General features: G+C 34.3%; 1 pseudogene; it reads left to right on the top strand.

Annotated features, from left to right (window-relative positions):
• The first annotated feature begins 3,871 nt into the window (after positions 1-3,871).
• On the top strand, positions 3,872-8,504 carry LOC102586894 (TMV resistance protein N-like; annotated as a pseudogene).
• Positions 8,505-10,214: the final 1,710 nt, after the last annotated feature.

Raw genomic sequence — 10,214 nt, 5'->3', positions numbered from 1 at the left:
GAAAAGTCTCCAACATTCAGGACATGCCCTAATAGAATATTCCCTTAGATCATTAACCAGTGTACCCATACAATCTATAAAAGGGAAATCAATAACTTTTGGCGAAGCTACAACTTCCGTTAGTCGAATGGCATATCTTACTCGCATAAGGAAATCAACCGGCATTATTGAATCAATATCTAAAATTCCATTGCAATCCGAAGCAGGGCACATCATAGAAATCACCTCATGGATATCCTTATTATTATTTTTTCCTATATAATTTTGTATGCATTCTTCACAATAAAGATGATTGCATTTGGTGCCCCGCATCATTTTGTTTGGCAGAGAAAATACATTTTTACAAATTTCACAAAAAGTACATGAAGATTCCCCCTTTTAAGAAGTACTTTTGTTTAGGTTAAGTGAATTGGGAATAACAGAATACTCAATTTCTACAGGTTTTCTTACCAACACCATGATTAGAGCTTGACTCCAAGTTCATACCTAAATGAAACTAAGCTGAGTAGAAGAGAATTTGTTGCAGCTCCATATCATTATCTCCGCTCTCGTAACCGTTTTTATTTTCCGTGATAGCAATGACAGTAGAATTCAACAAGGTGGGATCAATTTCGATTTCGCCAGGGTGCAACATTTGCAAATTTCTTGATTCCATTTCAACTTGATTCTATCGTCAATGGACCCTATATTTCTTTCCCAATATATGCATATATGTTGTATATAAATACTGTTGTTTTTCAGGTTCTTGTATTTATTTTACTTTTTAGGGTTTAGAATTAATTTGGATTATACCAAATTTGCAATAAATTAATGCAATATGCGCAATTTGGTATGACGTGTCGAAAGATGTGTCGGCCAAGTGAAACAGTCAATAAGACCATGCCACGCATTGAAAGTGATACAACATGCCTAATCAAATCAAACACGTATGAAAACACGCCTCGGGTACACTGATGTGTTTGAACCATTAAAAAATATAAACTAAAATTTGATTGGTCAAAACAAATCACCCTAATCACAATACTTCCCACTCAATAGAACTAACATGTTCAAACCAATAAAATATCATCATCCCAACTTCAGCCTAATCGATCAAAAAAATGGTCTTAGAGCAACAGGAGTGTGGATCGGGATCACAACCCAACCAAACCTTCTGCGATGAAACTAATTTCCAAATATAACAAACATTAGCAGCAAGAATGAGCTAAAATGTTATTGGACAAATCATCGACGATGAATTCTTTTAATTATGCTACGTTGAAGAGTTGTAGTAAATGGTTCAAGGTGAAATGTGTATCCCCTGGCTGTGCATGGATTTTGCGATCGAGGAAGTATGAATGCTCGATAAATTTTGCATCTATAAATATGTTGGCGATCACACTTGCAATGCTGAACATGCCACGCACAACCATAAGGAAATGTCAACCAAATTAATTGCATCGCTTTGTGTGAATAGCAACGACAAGGGTCCAGACACTATAGACATTCAGAGGATTGCTTTCAAAAAATTTCATTATAGTCCAAAGCTCCACAAAAAGAACACCTTCCTTCAACATATAAATATTTTCTTTTATATAGTGAATATAGTTGAAGACTTAGAATATTTTCTTTGTGTCAACTCTCTGTTTCACTACTACACACTACAATATTATTTCACACTTATCTTCTTTTTTTTCTGGGATACGTCACGAAGGAAGAAACACCATTATTTATAGATGAAGAAGTCTTCCATATAATCAATGGATAAAATGAGGGGTAATAATGTGGGTAGATGAATTGTATAGATGTTACATAAGTTACAAGAAACTAATGGTCATATGAGTTACAAGAAAGTAATGACCATGAGTTACAAGAACTATTGGTCATATAAGTTACAAAAACCAATAGTCATCTTCTACCACAATTTATACCCACTAACATATACCTTTAATATTTTATTTTAATAATAAAATGTATATATACACAAAAAATTAGTACACTTTATGTATTTATATCATTGTAATCTTTGAGCAATACACAAGTTCAGAATTATTCTCTTCTAAAACTCTCTATAGTATGAGCTATCTAGGTATTGATACAGATGATCGTAATTCCCAATTCCCAAAGTACTTATGCATGATAATCTTTAACTCTGGCTTCACTATTCCGAGAATTTCTGGAAATTTCTGTAAGCTAGAACAAAAAGATAGTTCCAGAGATTCAAGAGATTCTCCGCTAAAACATGGAAACCTTCTTAGGTTCTTAGAACCATGCAAACATAGCTCAATGATTTTTTTGGAACATCCTAGGAAATGGTGAATCAAATTAGTTCTACTCTTCATAATATAAGAAAAATCTCCCGTTGTTAAATTTTTTTTAGTGAAATGAGGCGAAAATACTCTACCAATTACATGAGCCTCATCCCCTTGGTTGCTATCTATGTATGTAAATGTACTTTTTTTGTAAGAGAGCCTCATTACTTAGATCTAATAGCCTCCAATAAACACTAATAGCATTAGCGGCATTGATATGGGATACTCAGTTGTCAAAGATCACTTTGTTTCTCAGCATAACACCAATGTATTATATCACACAACCCCAGTTCTGATTTATGAAACAAGCAATACACTACTACCTCTACTACGTCTTTGATATATGAATGACCATTTTACGTACTTAATTCCTATTCACCATGTAACATTTGACAGTAGATGTCAATGGAGACTACGCTTTTTCAGTAGGGGAGAAATTATTTGGGCTCGAGCGTTGAAGCTACATTAGATTCCTGGAAATAGTCCCCTTTCGGTGTCTTTACTTTCGGTGTAGCATAATTAAAAGAATTTCTCGTCGATGATTTGTCCAATAACATTTTAGCTCATTCTTGCTGCTAATGTTTATTATATTTGGAAATTAGTTTCATCGCAGAATGTGTGGTTGGGTTGTGATCCCTATCCACACTCCCGTTGCTCTAGGACCATTTTTTTGATCGATTAGGCTGAAGTTGGATGATGATATTTGATTGGTTTGAACATGTTAGTTATATTGAGTGGGAAGTATTGTGATTAGGGTGATTTGTTTTGACCAATCAAATTTTAGTTTATGTTTTTTAATAGTTCAAACACATCAGTTGTACACGAGGCGTGTTTTCATATGTGTTTGATTTGATTAGACACGTTGTATCACTTTCAATGCGTAGCATGGTCTTATTGACCGTTTCACTTGGCCGACATGTCTTTCGACACATCATACCAAATTGCGCATATTGCATTAATTTATTGCAAATTTGGTATAATCCAAATTAGTTCTAAACCCTAAAAAGTAAAATAAGTACAAGAAATATACAACATGCATGAATATATTGAGAAAAAAATATAGGGTCCCATTGACGGCAGAATAAAATTGAAATGAAATCAACAGATTTACAAATCTTGGGCTACGGCGAAATCGAAGTTGATCCCACCTTGCTGAATTCTGCTGTCATCGCTATCACCGAAAATAAAAATGGTTACGAGAGTGGAGATAATGATGTCGAGCTGCAACAAAGTCTCTTGTACTCAGCTTAGTTTCATTCATGTAAGAACTTGGAATCAAGCTCTAATCATGGTGTTGGTAAAAAAAATGTAGAAATCAAGTATTCTGTTATTCCATGTTCACTTAACCTAAAGAAAGTACTTCTAAAATGGGGAAATCCTAATGTACTTTTTGTGAAATTTGTAAAAATGTGTTTCCGCTGCCAAACACAATGATGCGGGGCACTAATTGCAATCATCGTTATTGTGAATAATGTATACAAAATTATATAGGCAAAAAAATTAATAAGGATATCTATGAGATGATTTCTATGAAGTGCCCTGCTTCTGATTGCAATGGAATTTTAGATATCGATTGAATAATGCCGGCTGATTTCCTTGTGCGAGTAAGAGATGCCATTCGACTAACGGCAGTTCTGGCTTCGCCAATAGTTAATGATTGCCCTTTTATGGATTGTATGGGTACACCGGTTGATGATCTAAGGGAATATCCTATTAGGGCATGTCCTGAGTGTTGGAGACTTTTCTGTATCTATTGTAAATGTTGCATTTGGGAATGACATGTGAGAATTATCAGTTTAGTCGGCAATTAAATTTGCTCTACTGGCAACATCATTATGGACGATATCATGATGAACTAGAGGAGGACGAGGAGAAAGAAGAAGAAACTCCGTGATTAGAAACTTCAATGAATTTGAAAAAGTTCAAGTTTTGGTTTCTTGGAAGCAAAATAGCAATTTGAATTCTTATTTACTTTATATGCAGTCTATTGTTGGTTAAAAACCAGTATGCAGGGTCTTTTATTTGATTTCAATTGTAGTTTTTAAGTTGGTGAAAAAACAATATGTAGGGTCTTTATGTTTGAATTAGTTATTGAGTCTGATTTGGATGGTCTCTAGCGGTGGAGGCCTATTGTCCAATGTAGGTCTTGACCAAAATGCGCAATCTTCTATTTTGCAGACAAGTTGTTCTATTTTATATAGAGTCCAGGTTCGTATGACTAACTATCAGGGCCAAATTTCTTTTATTTTGAATCATTTGTTCAAATTATTTTTAACTACATCACTTATTAAATCAAATTATTAAAAAATTCATCTCACACTTGGTTTTTAAAGTAAAAAATGATTTAGTTTGCTTTGGAAAATCAGGAGAGAGATTGTATGTGTTACACCCTAACTTAGGATAACAAGTAACATATAAGAAAAATGCATGAGAGATGTTAAGTATATATAAGTAAGTAGATTAGTAGACCTTGTACTTTAATGATGTCTTTAAAAGTTGTTCAGGTGTATGCCCAGATAGAACAATATCACTAGTGGGTTAGGCAATTACATATGGTATTAGAGTAACTTTTGAGTTAACTGTGTCGATGCAAGCTATAGTTAACCTGAGTTTAGCCAAATTCCGATAAGGTGAGGCAAACACCTTTGCTAGGTCTCGACAAATCTCAAGTGGTGGGAAAAATCACAATGGTGGGGCAAACCTCAACGAGGACGTTGAGTCCATAAGAGAGGGTCTTTGTGACACATCTCCTTAGGATAAGAAGTCCACATCGACAAAAACACATGATAAGTAAGTTGTTCTTACACTTTAGTAGCGCGTTTTAAAGTTGGGTGGGTCTACGGCGAAACGAAAAATATAATGTGGAGTTCTTATACTAAGCTGGGAAGTGACATAAACCACCTCTTATATATATATATATATATATATATAATAAGAGGTGGTTTATGTCACTTCCTATCTTAGTATAAGAACTCCACATCGACAAAACACATGAGAGTTATTAGGACTAACAGTGAACCAATATTGGTTTTCCAACACACTGTGCCAACACCAAACACCTTAACCTCACCAGCATTACCCATTTTAAAAGCTACTTACATTCAGTTAATCCAAATAACTTAGACTATGAAACACTTATAATACTTAGCTATACTATGCTTATCCACAATATGTGATGACACTTATTTAATTAATCTTCTAATTTATGTAGGGTTGAATCAGAAAATATATTCAACATATTGTTAATCAAATTTCGCTCAAATTATGCAAGACATCAGTATCCTATTTGCAAGATGTTGTGGGAATAGATACTCATTTAGAGGAAGTAAAATCCCAACTAAAGCTTGAAATCAATGAAGTTCGGAGTGTGGGGATTTTGGGCATGGGGGGGGCGGGGATTTGTAAAACGACAATAGCAAGTTCAATTTTGGTCACACTCTCGTATCAATTTGTAGCTGCAAGTTTCATTGCGGATATTAAAGAAAACAAATGTGGAATGCATTCTTTGCAAAAATATCCTTCTCTCTGAATTGTTAAGGAAAATAGATAATTATGTGAATAATAAGGAGGATGGAAAGCATATGATAGCTCGTAGACTTCGTTTTAAGTAGGTTTTAGTTGTGCTTGATGACATAGATCATAGAGACCATTTGGATTACCTAGTAGGAAATCCTAATTGGTATGGTAATGGGAGTAGAATTATTGCAACAACTAGAGATAAGCATTTGATTGAAACAAGTGATGTGATATATGAAGTGACTACACTAGTTGACCATCGAGCTATTAAATTGTTCAATCAATATGCTTTCGTCAAAAAAATAGTTCCCGATGAATATTTTGAGAAGCTCTCAATGGAGGTTGTACATCATGCTAAAGGCCTTCCTTTAGCCCTAAAAGTGTGGGGTTCTTAATTACATAAGAGGGACATAACATAGTGGAGAAGTGCTATGGAGGAAATGAAGAATAACTCTAAAATTGTTGAAAAGCTCAGAATTAGTTATGATCGATTGGAGGCCATAAAAAGAGATATATTTCTAGATATAGCATGCTTCTTTCGAGGGAAAGATAAAGATTACATCATGAAAATTCTTGAGAGCTGTTATTCTGGAGCAAATATTGGATTGCGTGTCCTAATTGACAAATCTCTTGTATTCATCTCTGTAAACAATACTATTGAAATGCATGACTTAATACAAGAAATGGGTAAACATGTGGTGAAAATGCATAAAGATTCGGGAGAACCTAGCAGAATATGGAACATTGAAGATTTCAAAGAAGTGATTGACAACAACACAGTAAGTAGATTAAACATTGCTATATTATTCAATTTCCTTTTTTCATATATTGATATTTATTTATCTTATGTTATTAAGCCATTAATTGGTCTACTAGCCATTTATTTATCTTTTTGTCAGGGAACCATGACAGTGGAAGCAATCTGGTGTACTTATTTTGGACAAATATGCTTTAATAAAAAGGCAATGAAAAATAAGAAAAATCTTAGTATATTATACATAAATGATGGTAGTTTAAACAATTTATTTTTACCCCCCTCTTCGATTGATTCGAAATACATTCCCAACGGCTCCATTGAGTGTATGTCCAACAACTTGCGGTGGATTTTCTGGAAGCAATATCCTTTGGAGTCATTGCGAAAAAAATTTGAACCTCAAAGGCTTGTTCATCTCTATGTTGGGTGGAGTTTACTGCATGATTTATGGACAAATAGAAAGGTATCATTTTATTTGAGATACTTTCTATTTTGGCTTTTCCTAGAATTTGATGTTTGTGTTTAAATTGAATAAGATATTAGTTCTAACTCAAATTAATGTCTGTTTGTTGTGAATAGGAGCTTTTGCCGTGTCTACGATGCCTAGATCTGAGCTTCTCTAAAAGACTGATGCAAACACCAATTTTCACAGGGATGCCAAATTTGGAGTGTTTGAATCTAGAGAAATGTAGTAGTCTTAAAAAGTTCACTCTTCCTTGGGTGATTGCAAAAAACTCATTAAGTTAAATTTGTATCGTTGTTAAAGCCTTGAGAGTTTTCCATGTGTTAATGTGAGGTCTCTTTAACATCTGAATCTAGAGGGTTGCCAAAAATTGGAGATATTTCCAGAAATCATTGGAAGAATGAAGTCGGAGTTAGAGATAAAGGTGAAAGGCATTGGGATAAGTGAAATACCATCATCTATTATTCAGCACCAAGCACATCTTACAAAGCTAGATTTGTCAGTCATGGAAAAACTTTAAGCATGCATGTTTATTTGTTCCAACCTGGAGGAGCTTGATGCTAGCTGCACGCAAATTTCACAACCTCCCTCTTCCATCGTCCGATTGAACAAGCTTAAATCCTTGAGTTTTTCAGGACAATGTTTAGAAGATGGAGTGTTTTTTGTGTTCCCTCAGGTGAATGAAGGGTTACGCTCATTGGAAATTCTGAATCTCAGTTTCTGCAATTTAATAGATGGAGGACTTCCGAAAGACATTAGATGCTTATCGTCTTTGAAAGAGTTGCATCTCAATGGAAATATTTTTGTGCATTTGCCTGAAAGCATAGCCCAACTTGGAGATCTTGAAACCTTGTACTTATCAAATTGCAAGAGGCTACCACAACTGCTAGAATTTTCAAAGAAATTGCATACAATATCTGCAGAATGGAGCAATGATTTGATTTGTAATTCGTTGTTTCAGAATATCTCATTTGCTTCAAATTCCTTATCACTAAGAGCGCTTATGAGTTGGGGGATCAACATCCCTGGTTGGTTCCACCATCAGGGAACTAGTACAAGTGTATCAGTCAATTTGCCTAAAAATTGGTACGTACGTGAGAACTTCTTGGGATTCGTTGTATGTTACTCTGGAAAATTGATTGACATGACAGCTCACTTGATTCCCTTATGTGATGATGGGATGTCGGGTATCACCCAGAAACTTGCCTTATCCAACCATTCAGAATGTAATCCTGATATTTCATTTTTGTTGATACCTCTTTCTGACTTATGGGATACATCTAAGGCAAATGGGAGACCACCAAATGACTATGGGCTTTTTATGTTATGTTTCTATGGTGAAATGAAGTATTATGGATTAAGTTTGTTGTATAAAGTTGATCCTGAGCTTGACGCGAATTGCTCCTCTTCTAAGAAATATTCTAATATTCTTGGGAGAGTCATCAGTTTCTTAAGCTGCAAACCAAGGAATTTAGATTAAATTAATATAGGTAATATTCTAATATTTTTGTTGTCTCTAGTTTTTCTTTGCTTGAACTTTTGCTATTCCTTCCTTCTATTAATGTTTTAGTTGAATTATTAAAAATTTCAAAGCTTCTTCTAGTAGTGAACTGAACAAAAATCAATAACGGGCGAGTGATACGTATGTGTGAAAAAGAGGAAAAGTAAGGTAAACCAAAAAGAAAACTGGTCCTTTTTTTCCAACTTGAATCCTATCTTAGTGCTCCGTCTAAATTCTTTTTATTTTTTATTTTGTTGTATTTCTTTCACTGAGTTATCATTCCCAAAACTTCTTAACATATCAGACGTAATCTCTGATTTAAATACAAATATCTCTCTTTCTTATGCACGGAAAAGATGAAACAATTGAAGATGCATAAGTTTTTAGGGAAAAATGTTAAAAGTAAATGACAGAATACTAGTTGTGGTCGTTCCTTTTTGGATTATGAATAGTTTTTCAATCTTACAGTCTACCGCCTTGTTGGTAGCATGCAAACTGAGAAGAAGAAGTTGGTATTTTGAGAACAGAATCGGTGACACTGCCTATGAAGGGAACAAATCTCCTCTGCCCAAGAAAGAGATTCACGAAAGTACTTGGGTAAGCAATAATTCGTTCTTTTTAAATTTCATTTTGAAATATAATCACATTTTCCATTTGCTGACAATAACTGGCCTAAAAAACAAATTGCACGTTAAATCTTCGTGTCTTTTGGTATATTTATCATTTATCTTCTTACTCATGGTCTTTCGAGGTTCGCACTGCTAGCTTCCGCATGACACCCGCTTATTTCGGTACTAACAACAAGAAGCTTCAAATGGGAATTTCACAGACACTCTACTGACTTGCAAGAAGACACTAAAGGTTGTTTAGAAAGGAGCTGGCAACAACAATCTATGAATCACAGATATACCACAAATGAATTCTAGGAGATTCATGTACTGATATAGCACAAATACAAACAGAGATAAAAGTTAACATAGAACAACTCAAGTGTACAAAAAGAGCTCATAGTCATAGTTAAGGGTATTTATGGGTTGGTGATCGGTTGGGTTGTTATCAATTATGTTCAATTGTTTACTTATTATTCATAGATGAAAATAAAGACAAAACACAAGATATGGAATAGAAAATAAAATTAATTAGCAAATAAGCACCTACCAACTTCACCTTTGATAATGTACTTTTTCCTTTCAAGTTGAATTTTCACCAACAGAGGAGAAAATGAAATGAAAACCAGAAGAGCCAACAACTGAATCATGCCCGAAATTGATTCAATTAATCCAACAATATAATTCTTCTATCCCTTCAATTATTATTTGCACCGCCTTTTTTCCACCATACAACTTGTTAGTGATATCGTTTGCATTGGGTCTAGACCCGCAAGGCTTTAAAACGTGTCACTAGAATAGTATCATCAAGTCATCTAACTTTTATACCTAAGAACTTTCATCTGTTTTGTCGATGTGGAGTTCTGATACTAAGCTGGGAAGTGACATAAACCATCTCTTATAATATATATATGTATATATATATATATATAATTCTACGTTGCCTTTTCCAACATACCAAACAATGGTTTGTCCCGCTAGTGACATTTTTCGTTTTGCCCTAGACCCACCCAACTTTAAAACATTCCACTAAAGTGTAAGATCTGCTTACTTATCTTGTGTTTTTGTTGAAGTGGACTTC

This window comes from Solanum tuberosum, unplaced genomic scaffold (genome assembly GCF_000226075.1).
Source record: "Solanum tuberosum cultivar DM 1-3 516 R44 unplaced genomic scaffold, SolTub_3.0 scf00422, whole genome shotgun sequence".
Classification (NCBI taxonomy): domain Eukaryota; kingdom Viridiplantae; phylum Streptophyta; class Magnoliopsida; order Solanales; family Solanaceae; genus Solanum; species Solanum tuberosum.
This window is presented reverse-complemented; position numbering and strand designations above follow the sequence as displayed.